This window comes from Rhinolophus ferrumequinum, chromosome 21, assembly GCF_004115265.2.
Source record: "Rhinolophus ferrumequinum isolate MPI-CBG mRhiFer1 chromosome 21, mRhiFer1_v1.p, whole genome shotgun sequence".
NCBI lineage: Eukaryota > Metazoa > Chordata > Mammalia > Chiroptera > Rhinolophidae > Rhinolophus > Rhinolophus ferrumequinum.
Window position 1 is genome coordinate 20904390 of NC_046304.1, and position 16532 is coordinate 20920921.

Genomic DNA, 16532 nt, shown 5'->3' on the forward strand with positions numbered 1-16532 from the left:
AGTATATAATCAAGAATTACAAAACTATACACTTGAAACCTATGTAATTTTACTAAACATTGTCAGCCCAATACATTTTAATTAAAACAAATTTAAAAAAAGGTTGTATAAAAATGTTTTTCTAAAAAACATCATGTATTTGTAATCCATATGCAATAGGAATCTCAACTGTTTGTCAGAAATTAATTTTTCTTCTATGCTTTATTATTACTTTTTAAAAATTACATTTCATTATTTCCACCCTGAATACTCTTTTTACTATCTTTTTTCCCTCTTTTTACTGATCACCTATCATTGACTTCTTAAAATGTAAATAAATTATGCTGATCCCAAGCCACAGAACTTTAAGTGAAGCATTTCTTGATTTTTCAGCAGTCACTTTCTGTATTAATGCTGTGCTATTAAAATGTGGTGACAGAATAGTAATAGGTAGGTGACAGAATAGGTTATCTTATAGTAACTCTCATTCAACTGCAAAAGAGTATTTTGACAAACCGAATATGCCTGTGGTTAAAATATTAAACTATTTTGGGAAAAACTTAATCCCTTATTTGTGCATAAATATGTTATGGCCATGGCCAGTAATTATTTTTTCTTTCAATTTTTCCTTGATTATCAAGCAATATACTTACTTGTAGGCTCATTGAAATAAAGTCAAAAAGCATAGAAAAGTTGAAAGAAGTAAAAACTAAAGTACCCAGAATTCACCATTTTGGGGTGCGTGTGTCTATTCAATTACAGTTGACGTTCAATATTATTTTATATTAGTTTCAGGTACACAGCATAGTGGTTAGATATTTATATAACTTATGAAGTGATCCCTCTGATGAGTCTAGTCATGACTATTTTGTAACTACCAATTTATATTTGTTAATCATTTCACCTTTTTCACCCAGCTCCCCAACCTCTCTCCCCTCTGGCAACTCTCAGTTTGTTCTCTACATCTATGAGTCTGTTTCTGTTTTGTTTGTTCGTTTATTTTGTTTTTCAAATTTTTTTAAAATGCAAAAGTGCGTGAGTTAGGTGGGGTAGGGGTCCCAGCTGAGTCAGCAGGGCAGAGCAGCGGAACTCATCAGGCCAATTAGATTCAGCTTTGACCTGTGGGGGTGGGGTCAACATAGGGAAAGATGGCGCCTGCCTGCCGGCTGCATGGAAGGAGGACTCCTCACTGGGAAAATGCTGACTGTCCTCCAGTCTTCCCCCTGAGCCACACACCTCAGTCTGCCTACCCGTATGTCTCTGAGGCCCCCTGAGTCACTCTCCGCTGGTGGAACCCAAGGTGGGTGCCTCTGTTTTTTTTTAGTGAGTGTCTGTATAAGGGCTGTTTAAGAGGAGGCTTGGGTTTCCTGCAGTCTTTCGTCCCAACCGGAAGGTCGGAATTCCCCACTGTTTTTCACAGCCAGATGTTGTGGGGGATCCTTTTCCCAGCACTCTGGGCTGGGGAGCCTGGTGTGGGGGGCTGGGGCCCCTCACTCCTCCAGGGGGAATCTCCGCAGCTGAAATATCCCTCTTAATTCTCAACCACCACAAGGAGGTTTGGGGCCTGTTTGGCGCCTCTGCTCTTCCTACCAGTCTCGACGTGGCTTCTTCTTTATATTTTTAGTTATAAGATTTCTGTTTGGCTAGACTTCAGATGGTTCTCCAGGTTGATTTTATATAATTTAGTTGTAATTTTAATGTGTTCATGGAAGGATGCAGGCATAGTATTTATCTACTCTGCCATCTTGGATCTCTCCTGGTATTTGTCTTTCTCTGTCTGACTTACTTCACTTAGCATAGTAATACCCCCCAGGTCTGCCCATGTTGTCAGAAATGGTAAGATTTCATTCTTTTTATGGCTGAGTAATATTCCATTGTATACAATGTACAATATCTTTATCCAATCGTCTATTGATGAGCACTTAGGCTGCTTCCATATCTTGCCTATTATAAATAACATTGCAATGAACATAGGGGTGCGTATATTTTTTCAAGTTAGTGTATTGGATTCCTTTGATAAATACCCAGAAGTGGAATTGCTGGGTCATCAGGAAGTTCTATTTTTAATTTTCTGAGGAACCTCCATACTGTTTTCCATAGTGGCTGCACCAATTTGCAATCCCACCAGTGGTGCACAAATATTCCCTTTTCTCCACATCCTCTCTGATACTTGTTTGTTAATTTATTGATGATAGTCATTATGACAGGTGTGAGATGATATCTCATTGTGGTTTTAATTTGCATTTCTCTGATGATTAATGACATTAAGCATCTTTTCATATGTCTATTGGCCATGTATATGTGCTCTTTGGAGAAATGTCTATTCAGGTCCTCTGCCCATTTTTTATTTGGATTGTTTATTTTTTGGTGTTGAGTTGTATGAGTTTCTAAATAAATTTTGGATATTAACCCCTTATTAGATGTATTATTGGTGAATATCTTCTCTCACTCAGTTGTTTATCATTTCATTTTGTTGATGGTTGCCTTTGCTGTGCAAAAACTTCTTAGTTTGATGTAGTCCTATTGGCTTATTTTTTTCTTTTGTTTCCCTTGGCCATAGAGACACATCCAAAAAATTTTTTTGCTAAGAGTAGTGTCAAGAGAGTTTATTGTTTATGTTTTCTTCTAGGAGTTATGGTTTTGGGTCTTACATTTAAGTCTTTAATCCATTTTGAGTTTATTCTTGTATTCTGAGGACATATTTCTTAAAAGGTGATTGTTAGGACAAAAGATATGAGCATTAAAAAATTACGAGTGTTTATTTTTCCTCTGACTCTAAATGTACAACATAATCCTCAAAGTAAGTGTAACAGAGAGAAATGCTTGGCCTTTCTGACTCCATCTTGCTTGAGTTTTACAAAAACAGATCTTTACCAGGAAGTGCCTCTGCTGAGGAGATAAAGGAAGTATGTATTGTGTATGAAAGATTTGCAGGAACCTCATGACTGAATGGACTCACATTAACTTGGGCCAATAGACTAAGCACCTCCGACCCCTGCTGGTGCCCAGATGTCTTCAGTTGTCAATCACCTCTTGCCTCTCCCATTTCCTCTTCCTTTGACATAAAAGAAGCCTGAACTCTACTTTCTTAAGATGCATTTGAGGATTCGGTCTCCCATCTTCTCAGATGGGCACGTGGACTTTCGACCAGTAATATAACCACTATTAACATTTTATTATAATTCATTTCAGCCTTTTGAAGGGCAGGAACATTTGAAGAACTTTTGATAAATGCTTTCAAATGGTTTTCCAGATTTGTATCAATTACCTCTTTCAGCAGCAATATATCTGCATTGCAATATGCAGAATCTTACTGCGTTTTCACTAACATAGAATAGTATCATTAAATTACACTGAGTTGTAGGAAAAAAATAGTAGCTTATCATTTTGCTAACACATTTTTGGTTATTAATGAAGTTGAAATTTTGAGTAAATATTTTTCAAATGTTTACTAACCATTTATATATATGTGTGTGTGTATATATATGTATATATATTTGGTGAACTGTCTATTTTATTTGCTGTAATAGGTGTCTCTCTCTCTCTATAATGTATTAGTGGAGAATGAGGTTAATCTAAGGCTCATATGTGTGGGCCTCAGCCCGTGCATCTGAAACCAGTGGGAACCATTTCAAACTGAGTAATAAGAGCACAGTGAAGGTCTGCTTTATGTAGGAGGAGACAAAAAGTCAGGCAGCTCTTCCTGTTTCCTCCTCATCCCTACACTGTACACATGACATTCAATTTTAAACTGTTACGTATGGGTTTAAGATGAGCTACTAAGTATTTGACTTAATGTTTTCGGTTTTTTAAATCCTTTCTTGATTCTCTGATGCTTATTTTGGTTGACTATGATTCTTGCGGGGCTAAGGCTACATGGGAATAAAAAAGGAGCAAGAGATGGTGAAATGTATCAACCACTGATTAAAATGTGCTTTGCTTAACTTTATCTGTAAGAATTTGGAAGTCAGTTTGCTGCCTCCAATCTGCCCACTGACGATTAGGAGATCACTTGTAGAAGTACTTCCCATGACACAATACCAGCTTCCAATGGCCCGTGTGGAGTCCTTGCCACCACAGGTGTTGGAGCTCTCGCGCGGAGGTTGTGAGCACAGCCCAGGCACAAAAGCAGTGGATTCTCACCCCTCTCCATTTTTTTCCTTCACCATTTGGTCAAAACTGGCTGGGAAGGGGGCTGTCAACTAGCACATAGGTTTTTCTTACCTCGCTCTGAAGTTTTTAATTACACAAGTCTGGATATGAAGCTGACATCAGCTTCCTTTAGTCACTTAGGAAAATCTCGGTCAGCATGTAGTCCCTTTCCTTTCTAAGCCCACGTCCTATATGTAGCAATTATTGTTAAATAGCTGTACAGTCAGTGCTATGGCACAGTGTACAATCCCAGGTGAATTCCACACCCTCCCTTGCTCTAACCAGAGCCACCAACCTACCTGCTTTCCTTCTTCCCCTCCTTTGACATTTAGTTAGTACTTCCTGTGCTAGGTGCAACAGATGACTCAAATACATACATGACGTATTCCCTGTTCTCAGTGAACTTGTAGTTCAATGTGGGAGACAGACTAAGCACACAGATAGCTATAAAACAAGAGGGAAAGTAACAGTGACCGCAGAGGTAACAAATAAAGAGCCTCAGAGGTCCTCTACGTAGTTCCACTTTCAACCCTCCCTTTAAGGTGTCATTGTAGAGTCAAAGCCATGCCATGTTCAAGGGGTAGAGTACGGACGTGAATCCCAACAAGGTTTGCCTACATTATATTGTTCCAGAGGGTATTACCTGATCATTCTAGAGACAACATACATCTCATTCTCACAATGATATAAAATAGTCCATCACGCTTGATGATAGCTCTTCCTGCTTTATAATGTGTAGAACTAGAAATAATTTCATTATCTAGAAAATACTCTCATGTTCCCGGCCTTTCGGGAAAAACTGCTGAGCAGACAGTAGTTTCTGGTTGAGGATAAAGGGACACTAAGAAAAGGAAACAAATGGAAGGAGGGGCCAGAAGTTAATAAATTGAGACGCAAAGGAAGAAAGAAGAGGTGCGTTCAAGTCTTGGTCTAAGCATCCTGAGACAGGAAACTTGCTTCCCTTGTTTATGGTTAACAAAGTAAGAGAACACTGCTCAGTGAGTAATATGTGCTCAAAAATACATGTTGAATGACTATACTGGGACAGAACTGATTCTGTAATAATCATGATGATGACAATAAAATTAGCCACCATCAGCTGAGCACCTACTATGTGCACACCTGTGCTAGGTGCTTAGATAGACTAACCCAAATACAACAGCATGTGAGGAGGGCATTGTTATCCTAATGCACTCACGAGGAATTACAAGGTTTAGAAAGGTTAAGTGAAACATCCAAAATCTCTGGTCCAGAGATGGACTTAAACGCAGGCCAGTCTCAATCCAGAGCCTGTGTTCTCTCTGCCATGTCATGCTGCTTCTCAACATGAACGTGTCAGTAACTCGGGCTCCACGCCCTTCCAGATGACTTGGCCACTGCGGGGTCCCATGTTGTCATTGTGCTCAGTCATCACGTCCCAGCAGCCCCACAGGAAGGGTGCGCATGTGCACCAGAAGTGGGTGATCACAGAAGCACACCTACAAGGTGTATTTGCCGAAAGTGCGATGTGTAAAATGAGGCTGTGCCTGGTTGGTTCAGTGGTGCACATGAGGCCACTGTCCCAGGTTCAGTCTCCACATCTCATTAACTCAGCTCTGCGGCTTGGAGACACACCCCAGCCCAAGTCATCCATCTCAGAGCTGCATTCCCTAGTTTCAGAACAGACAGCTGAGAAGTGTGGGTGGCTTGGTAAAACCTGTTTGTAAGACTAGGAAAGCAATTCAAAAGGCATGACAAAATAATGGTCAGTACCAGCTTCCTATGGAAAGATCATACAGACTTCTGACCCAAACGTGGGTGATCCGAGCTACTGGACATTGTGAAGACCTTTTCTCCAAGAAAGGCTCAAGACCCTTTCCTCCTACCAAGTAATTCTCAGAATCTTCTTTACATCTCTGTGATACTATTTTTTTTATTTTTGAAAAAAAAAAAAAAGATAAGTGGCTAGTATTATTTCTGAAAATTGCTAAGTACTTAAAAGACTGAGACACATTCAGAACATCTATGCAATGTTGATGCTGTTCAAATATTATAATTGGAGACAGAGATATTCTTATAACCAATACTTAGGCATGTTTGTGTTTAGAATGGGGCTAAGAATATCGTTAGTTTTCAGGGCAAATGGTGTCCAATTCTACCTCTTCTCTCAGTGGAGAGATTCTCTCCACGTCTGGTCTCTTCCTTCTACGAACTGACCTTCTCATGGCTGCTGTAATTATCTTTCCAGAACAGGTATCTGATTAGTTTACTTGCTTTATATAGCTACCAACCCCCTTTGCATAGTGTGTAAGTCAGGTGGCCATGTGATTTGTCATCTGTCTGGGGCCCTCTTGAGAGTTAAAGGAGGCAGCTTTATTAATTAGACAAGCACAAACCAGAGCGATCCCTGTTAAGTTAGAACGTACAGTCATCCCACATGGCAGGTGCCTGACACTCCTTTCTGACCCTTCTCCACCCTCATCCACCTCAGAGAGGTACCTGTACCTCCTGTGCTTTCACACCTGTACCTTGGCCCTTCCCTGCTTCTCTGCTGGGTGAGTGAGTGCTCTAATTTACAGACCAGCTCCAAGCGCAGTGTCACATGCTCTCCAAGACAGAGTAAAGGGGCCTCTGTGATCCCACGCACCTTAAGTACAGTGTTTTCTGGATGATAAGCATTTATTTTCTATGTATATTGCCTTTTATAGACTGTGAGCTCTTAAAGTTGGGGGTTTAAATCCTCCTGTGTGGCCACCCCCAATGTGTAGAAGGGTGTTTTGTACATCTTAACTGCCCAGTAAATGTTAGCTGATAATGAATAAATAAATTCCATGACTAGGGAATCTGGTATCTTTTCAATAAATACATTGAGATCCGTGTTGGAAATAAATGTTTGTGACTTCAGTGTTTTATTATGGAGCCAATGTTTTCGGACAGAGCCAGTCTTGAAAAGCAACAGCTGACAGGAGGGCCTTATAGAAGGGCTGCAAGTATATATTTTAGCTAGAAATTTATGGTCAATGTACACATTGGAGGAAGAAGGTGGGGAAAAAAGGAGAATCAGAAATCAGAACCACAAATGGGCGTAGAGGGTGGAGGGAAAAGTAAATAAAAACTGAAGAGTTTCCCCTCACTGTGTTATGACTGTCCTGGTATCGTAGAAACTTCAGTTGATTTCCAACTAGGTGAGCTTACGGAAAAATAATATTCTATGAGCAATTTGTTTTCTCAGTGGTGAAGACAGTACAAGCATATTTCACTTCTATTGTTCACTGGGGATGGTACGGCTCTAGGCAATACTGATCCAGCAGCCAAGCGGTGACTAATCTCTGAAGTGTTCTGAGTTGTGCTGGGCCCAAACCCTCACGGGCTCCCTACACTTTAACTCCTGTGTGGCGCTCTCAGACGTGCAGGAAAAATCCTGTATTACTATCTGCTACACAGAAGACACGACCTGAGATTCTTGGGTGGCGCTTCCCTATCTAACCTGTTTCTGATGATGGTAAATACCCAAGGTTAGTGAAAGGAAGTTTCCCAGACTGAGACTGAAAATGTCACCTCCCACTGGGTGAGCAATGGAGGACACGCCCAGTAGTGTGAATTCCCTGGCTCAGTAATGTTTTCCCTCTCCCAAAACATTAATCTCGGAATGATGAGAAATGATCGGTAAACTCTTACATCTTCCTAAATCGGAATTTCCAGTTACTTTGTAGAGTGAGGGAGTAAACTCAACCGTGTCATCCCACTATGATGGCTTTTCAACAGTTGCTGATTTTTAGCACCTATAATCCGAATATATTAGAGAGTCAGAAAATAAGATCCATGAATAATGGCGAGTTGAAAGGTCAGAAGATTCTTCATGAAGGTATGATAAGGTGAGTCGCTAAAGGGTGAAAGCTGTTCTCACAACCCCTGAGAACTAGAAGACGCCATAGTACCGGGAATTTTGGTTTAGAAATGAGCTCAAATTTCCTGGGCAGATGTTTAAGGTCATTAAATAAATCACCAGGACAGCTATGGAATATATTCCTCTGGAGGTGTCTAAAAACAGAACCATTATGGAGCAGTCAGAGATGAGCTGTGTATTAAATCTGACCATTGCCTTGAACTGGCTGGAATCTTTAAGCTCTTCCCAACCCCACGGTCTCAGGACACTCCACCAAATCGCCAGTGAGAGATGAGCTGAACCCAGAACCAGCAGTGCCGCAAGAAGTTATCTGACCTGCTCCCCGACAACAATAAGACCTCTATTTTCAGGTATCACTAAGGATGAAAAGCAGTAGTACCTGGAGTCTTCCATCATTTAATCAGCCTCTGACAGTAAAAAACGTGTCCTTATATTTCGGCAAACTTCCTTGGTTGTGAGATGGGAAATGAGGCAGCTTCGCCATATCAACCTCACGTACAGTAAGCTAAGGTTATCATACTTTTTAAGGCTCTTCTAACAGTCTTCATGCTTTCAAAGCTACTGTTGTTCAAGTTCAAGAAAATAGAAAAGACTGGGTGAAATCCTAGTTTGATATGATTCCTCTGTGCTTAGATGGATTGTATAATGCCAAGTTTTGGGGTCTGAAGTATTAAAGTAAATATTGAGAAGTTAGGGGTGGCACCTGGATGGGATTTTAACACACTCACCCCCTAACGGTGTCTATTAATGCTGTCACTAATCTTGCACGAGTATAAGCCACCCCCCCTGTGCACACACCCCGTGCACAGGACTATTGTTGGGGAGGAGATAAGGGAAAGAAGTAAGTAGGGGGGTTAACCCCAGGCTATAGAAAGGGCTGGCTCCAGCAGGAAGGGGTCTGGGAGGAAGAAGGTGGGACAAAAGGAGACTCAGAAACCACCACAACAAATGCGCTTAGAGGATGGACGGGGGGAAAGTAAATAAAAACACAGCAGAAGAGAATATCCCCTGACTGAAAGTAAATAAAAACATCACGTGGAAGAGGCCTAAACAGTCTGTCTCCTGTTCACGCTAGAATAAGTGAGAAGTGTCCATGGCTTGCAGGGCAGTTCAGCTAGGAGGGAGACGGGGGAGAGAGGAGAGTGGGCTGTGAAGGCAGGTAGGTGGGTAAAGAACATCTTGTTTATAGGTGAGGGGCCAATGAATTAACCACAAACTTCTAGCTAAAATATCTAACTGCAACCCTCTCTAAGGCCCTCTCCTCAGCTGTCACTTTTTAAGTGTCTATTCCTGTTGCTGCCATTCTTCTCCTCCTCTGGACTGCTACCTGCGTCAAGCCCTTTTCTTTTCCTGGAACCCTCAATTTCATTAAGTTTGCCAAATGGCCTAGAAAAACTGTAAACTTTGGTAGAGGCTAGGATGGTTCTCAAGGTGGTAGAGGACAGGGGACGGAGTTTAAAGTTAGAATTAAATTCAGTGAAATTAGAAACGTTGAAACTTCTACAGGTCAAGCAAGGAATTGACAATCAACCTCTTCTTTTGTCACATGGTAGCATATCCACCCCCACCCTTCTAGCACACTTTAAAATGGAAAATTCTTGGTATTATTTTGAATAAACGAGACTTTTAACACCCCCCTCCTCACCACCGTTCAATTAATTTTGGGAAATCAAAAAGCATTTCCATTTCACTTGCAGAAAATCTGATTTTGTTGAAGCAATTAGAAACATTACCCTTTTATTTAACAGAGTAACCCACGCAGAGGACCGAAAAAAGGTAAAAGCAACAGTCCCTTGACCCACAGCTCCCTTCTTTCATGCTTGTTTTAAATTGCTTCTATTTTTAGTTCTTTTGATGGTTAACTCCAATCACGAAATCATATGCTTATACTGCTTTCTTAATGTACCGATTTTAGTTATTACGCACGGACTTCCTTTTATGACAGATCCGCATTTATATCACTCAACCTCCTCTCTCCTCATCTATAACTTAATATAGTTATATCACTTTTGATGATCTTTATTACATTACATAATATATGTACCCTCGTTTTGTTCCACCAAAAAGAAACCGTATGTCTTTATTGCCCACTGTAGAAGACGAGGGTATCAGCATCCCTCACCTTGGGGTATCTTCCATTTAGTATTTCTGCTTCCCTTCCACTTCCTGTTGGCTGTACTTTTACATCACCCAGGTTGAGAATACTTCTTTTGTAACATCTCCCACAATGAACTCTTCGTTTTACCTTCAAAAGGTGCTCCTATCCCAAGTATTCCATTCTTAGTCAACACTACCTCACCTACCAGGTCCTCCAGCCAGACTAATCCTCTCCTTCCCTTTTACTTCACATACGTCCTGTCAGTGGAAATAAAGCAGTGTTTTTACTGTAACCATGTAATTATTATTCACTACTTAAGTAATGTCCCAAATATGTTCTCTCGTGAATTTTTTTTTTCCTCTTTGGAATTTACAATTACCTTTTCTCTTTCATGGTCTAGGTTTTAAAGGACAGAATAAAACCCCTTGAGTTTCCCAGGTACCATTCATTGAAGCCCTCTATCTTCTTGCTCTGATCTGAACTGACCGTTCAGCAAATCTAGACCACAGCTGCCAGTCAGACAAATGTTATTTCCCTTCTGATTGGGATCTACTATCTCTCGGTTCCCATGTCTTCCACTTTCTTGTTTTATTACCTCAATTTGCTGGAATATATCCTCAGAAAACTTCCTATGAAAGGGAGTAAAAAGTCTCTGCTTGTCTGACCATGTTTTTTCCCTTGTTCGGTTTTTTTTTTTTCCTTTCAACTTTACACTTTATTGATACTTTGGCTGGGTGAAGAATTATAGGTTGGTAATACTTTCCTGTCAGTGCTTTAAAGACAATTTTCCATTGTCTTTTAGCATCCAGTATAAGAGAAAAGAATTCACACACATACACACTTTCAGGGATAATCTCTGTCCCAACTAAGACTTACCATTAATGAGATTTATAGTAGAAAAGGAAACACAATTGTAGCAGTACTGGCAAAGACGACTCAGGTTGATGCATACGAGAGGAAATTTTGTAAAAACTAACTTAAATGAACTGAATTAGGTTGAATTATAGTATGTGGAATGAAGAAATTCAATTTTTTTCCTTCCAAATGTAGACAGTATTTCTACAAATGCTTCTCTTAATCAGGCTAAATACTTTCTTGCAAGTCTTTTTCCTAATAATTTTCTTAGCAAACCTCTTATTTACAGCACTCTTTAGTTCACCTTCAAGGTTCTCAGCACAACTGTAATTACTCTTTGTTATCTACTTGTAAACTCAGCGTGGTAAGGAACAGTGTCTTGTTTACAGCTCTCCCTGGCATCTAACTTACTACGGAAGGCCTGGCACTTTTGAGTTGAGGCTCACTATGCAGGCTGAGGAAATGAAAGCACAGGCATACAAGGTAAGGTACAGGTGAAGCCCTCTGAGAGGCAGGAAGCATATCCCTGTTAAACTTTTCAGGCTCTTCGTCCTAACAGACAGTGGCTTTCAGAGATCGTGAAGTGTGGCGGCAGAAAACTTGAGTTAGAATCTGATTCTGCTTTGCCACTTATTAGCTATGTGATTTGGGGTAAACGATTTATAGGTTCTCAATCCCAGTTTCTTCACCTGTAAAATGGGGATAAGACTGTCTACCTTGCAGTAGAGTGGCTTTGAAGATTAAAGCAGATAATTTATGTAAATAAACTGACATAATAAATAGTAGAATCTTAAGAAATACTTATTAATAAAAGCAACAAAAGGTGGATACACAGAAATCAAACCTAAAGCACTCAGTTTCATGAAAAAAGTCCAGAATGTATACACTGTTTCACATAATACTAAGCAGGATGAGAATATTCTTTGGTAAAACTGAAATAATTAACAAGTTTCTAAATCTGAGGCTCCTTTTGGCCCAGGCCAAGTGTCATACTTCCTGCAGTTCTGCCAACCACCATCTTTGACTGACCTTGTCTATGTAGCTCAATCCATTAAGAAACTGTTATGCAGGAGCCTCAAGCTAAAAGTCTTACATTCAATGTCTTTTGTATCCCTTTACTTACTGATGAAAATTTTGAATTAGTAAAATAGAAATTAATAAGGTTTCATTATAAGTTTTACATTGATAACAAATTTTGTTTGGTTAACATAAAATATCCATAATATACAAGGAAAGGGACTTTTTGGGTGACTTATGGATATCTGTCTTATTATTTTATAGTCCTATTAGATACACTTGAGTTCTCTGTCTGCTCAGGGGGCTCCCTCTTTCCATCCTCTGCCATAGCCTTCACTCACCATCCCCTCTGGGGTGGGCTTCTTCTAACTCGGTTTTCCCTCCATTATCTTTGAAGGATTCCTGTTTATTTCCTTTGGCATTTGCCTAAGGAAATTTTGTAAAATTTCCCTTCAGAAATTTTCAGACTGCCCTTCAGAGAAATGAGAGCTAGGCTGAGGGTCAGAAACACATTCCTCATGTACGCTCTAGAATTGCAAGGATGAGTCACTGCTCAGCTACCTCTGGTGGCAATCCATCCACAGTGTTCAGCGTATCCACCACAAGGGAAACGAAAATGGGACTTTTTAAAAGGTACATTCCTATTACGTTTATCATCAAGGGAGCATCTTTTTGTTTTGGTTTGCGGTCAATCAATACCCTCATCTGAGAGATGTGACAGCAGCGGAGGTGCAGGAACAAGGTGACAGGACCCTCAAAGCCACAAAAAGCCTTCCAGTTGATCCCTTTTATCTACCAAAGGGAACCCACTAACAGTATCTGGGGGGAAAAAAAGCAATAAATTTAGCTCATTGCTAGGTAGATTTGGGTTGGGTCAGGGAGAAGGGAGAAGGAAGAAGCAGCATGTCAAAATATCTCCTTTCCCAACTGTGCAAGACAAAGAACACGGCAGAACTGACAAGCTTGCTACTCTGCCCTATTTGCTATTTAGGTTCCAAGAACTATAACTGATGGCAGGATTTTAAACCGTAAGGGTTTGTATTTAAAGGAACCTGGGTCTCCTGACCTTCTCTCCAGAATGGAAGCAACCAAGGATGGCACTTTTAGGAATCTTCAGTCCAGTAATCTGCCAAGGCTTTCTGAGGACAGCTGTGACTTTCTAACTCTAATCTTTTATAAAAGGAAGGAGATAAAGTGTTCTAAACAGTACAAAACTCTAAAGAAAAGTCTGTAACACAGATCAGTAACACCTCCCACACTCAGAATATCAATACAACCTCAATTGGACTCGATGAGTAGGTAGTTGATGTGCCTACGAAATATGCTTCTGGGAGCTGATATTCCTATTTTCTCAATCTGATAAACACCAGCTTTGATTTATGACTGCCTCTCTTTTAAAAAGGGTAAGTTATTTAGAACAGAGATAATGTGTGGTATCTAACAATTAATCAAGGTTTGTCAGGAGATGTTTACTCTTATACCTTTTCTTTTGCCAAAGGTGTACTGCCAGGTTTGCGTTCTGCTCTTCTGAACTGACGGCTATCATTTAACTAACAATAATACTGAGTTTATTTGCCAAGGATTCATAGTCTAGTCACAAAACAGTCAATATGACTTAGCTTCCTCTAGTGACAGTAGAAAATAGAGCCTAAACAAGAATCCAAACAGATGGGAATTTTAAGATTCAGAAACAAGTTTCAAAGAGACCCTAGAATTAGCTAATAGAAAGCCTGGGTTTATAAAACACAAGAAATGGCTGGCAGAAATTGTATATAAGTAAGTAGCAAAATATGGCGTTGAAACCTCATATACGAGTATATAAAACAAGTTACTTGGTAAAAACATTTCCCTTTGTGAGTGGTCCTAAATTCTTTTTTTTTTTAACCCTATGAGAAGTCCAATAAACTGCCACCAAATACGAGTCATAGAGGCTCCCATGGGTAATGAGTCTGAAGGGAAATGGGATATCAGAATCCCCATGTGTCTAAGGTTTGAAAACTACCCCGATGTTCTCAGGTTCACCCACTCCTTCCCAATTACAGAACTGCTGCTTTCACCAGTTAAAATAATAACATCCGAACACTGCTTATTTGGCAATCAGCATCAGCTTGCTGAGTTTAGAACACACTTTACAACTGGATATTCAGGTTCTCACCTATAGAGCAGACACCTAAAGCTGGTTTTCTTGAATTTGTACAATATAAAAAATTAAACTTGGGGGCGGCCGGTTGGCTCAGTTGGTTAGAGCGTGGCGCTCTTAACAACAAGGTTGCCGGTTCGATCCCTGCCTGGGCCACTGTGAGCTGCGCCCTCCACAACTGGATTGAAACAACTACTTGACTTGGAGCTGATGGGTCCTGGAAAAACACATTTAAAATAAATAAAAGCTTAACAACAAAAAAAGGAATGTGAGAAATAATTTAAAAAAAAAATTAAACTTGTGAGTTTAAAGCCATGGAATTTAGAAGAGAAAGAGATAAGCTAACTTTTAAAGATCAGAATATACTTCCATTCCATCTTTCTCCTCCTCCTCTTTTTGCTCTTTTTTCTTGGCAATTTGGCTTTCACTCCTAATACTCTACTAATGGCACTTTCAAAGGCCACCAGCTCAAATGGACTTTTCCAGGTCTTCATCTCCTTTTATGCTGAGGCATTGGACCATGCTGTCCTCTTCTTTCCAAAAGATTATTTCCCCCAAGTCTCTGTCTCCTGTTTTGATCTCCCATCCATTAAACACAGAAATTGCCTAGGGTTCTAATCTGGTCTCTTTTTTTCACTATTGATGTTTTCCTTGGTGACTTCCTCCTGCTTTGGCATAAATGCAAACTCACTTCATTGCCTTCAAGTTCCCTGATTATCTGGTCACACCTACACACCTTTCTAGTACTTCTTGCCATTCTCTTCACCCAACCTCTGATGCTGCCACACTGGACTGCTTGTCACTGTTCTCAGAACGTATTTTCAAATATTTCCTTTATGGCTTTGTTCATGCTGTTTTATTCTACCCCAAATGCACTGCCCAGGTCACCTGAATATCCCTCCCTATTCCCAAGCCTGTTAACAGCTTGATTGAGGCATCACTGACACGATGAACTCCACATATGCAAAGTATACAATCTGAAAAGTTTTGAGATGGGTATATGCCTGTGAAAGCATCACCACACTCAAAATACTCATCACCCCCAAGTTTCCTTGTGCTCCTTCGTAACCCCTTCTTCTTGCCTCTCCCCACCTACCCTCCTTTCCCAGACAACCAGTGATCTGCCTCCTATTACTACAGATTAATCTGTATTTTCTACATTTTTATATAAATGGAATCATAGAGTATGTACATTTTTCAGGTGGACCTCTTTCACCAAGCATTCATATTGAAATAAAATTTGAAATTCAGCCACGTGGCAGTGTGTACCAATAGTCATTATTTTTATTGCTGAGCAGGAGTCCACTGGATGGATGAACCATGGTATGCTTATCCATTCACCTGGTAATGGACATTAGGGGCATAAACATTTAGGTTTGTTATGTGTTCTCTTCATGAATTGACCTGTATTACTTTCTTCAGTTATTTTTAAACAGATAATTATCTTTTAAAAAGACTGAAATAAAAAGGAAAGAATCTTACATACATACCCACATTATTTCTAATGCTAGTCATTCATTTGTGGAGAGCCATATTTCCATCTGGTATATTTTCATTCTGCCCGAAGGACTTCCTTTAACATTTCTTGTACTGTGAGTCAACTGATAATGAATTGTTTCAGCTTCTGTACGTCTGAAAAGTCTTCGCCTTTGTTTTTGAAAGCTATTATTGCTTGGTATAGAATTGGAGGTTGATAGTTTTTTCCTTTAGTACTTTAAAGATGTTCCACTGTTTTCTCACTTTTATTGTTACTGATGAGAAATCTGTTACACCCTTATCTTTATTCTTTTGTATATAATGTATCTTTTTCCTCTAACTGCATTTAAGGTTTTATTTTTATCATTGGTTTTGAGCAATTTGATTGTGATATGCCTTGGTGTCATTTTATTTGTGATTTTTTTTGTGTGTCTAAGTTCTAGGATCTGTGGGTTTATGAAGTTTTCATCAAATTTGGGAAATTTTCAGCCATTGTTTCTTCAGTCCCCTTTTCCCCCGTCTTTCCCTTTTGTTTGGGGACTTCATTTATACATACATTAGACCGTTTGAAGTTGTCTCACACTTCACTGATGATCTCTTTCTTTTCCCAACAATTTCTCTTTTCTCTCTGTGCTCATTTGAGATAGTTTCTATTGCTATGTCTTTAAGTTCACTATTTTTTTTTACTTCTACAGTGTCTAATATGCTGTTAATCCCCTCCAGTGTATTTTCATGCCGGATGTGGTTTTCATATCTAGAAGTTTGATTTGGGTCTTCTTGAATATCTTCCCTATCTTTAATTGTTTGTTATGTACTACGATAACAATAAGTCTTTTTATGTCGTTGTTGGTTATTTTTAACATCTCTGGTAGTTGTGGGTTGGTTTTGATTGATTTTTCTTTTCATAATGGGTTATATTTTCCGGCTTC

General features: G+C 39.7%; 1 protein-coding gene and 1 non-coding gene across 3 annotated transcripts in view; one reads left to right on the forward strand and one right to left on the reverse strand.

Annotated features, from left to right (window-relative positions):
- The window catches only part of MYO1D (myosin ID), a 287794-nt gene that overhangs the window by 55835 nt on the left and 215427 nt on the right, over positions 1-16532 (reverse strand). The gene's annotated exons all lie outside the window — the stretch shown is intronic.
- Positions 14210-14283, forward strand: TRNAK-CUU (transfer RNA lysine (anticodon CUU)). The gene has a single exon. It is a non-coding gene; the product is annotated as a tRNA-Lys (tRNA).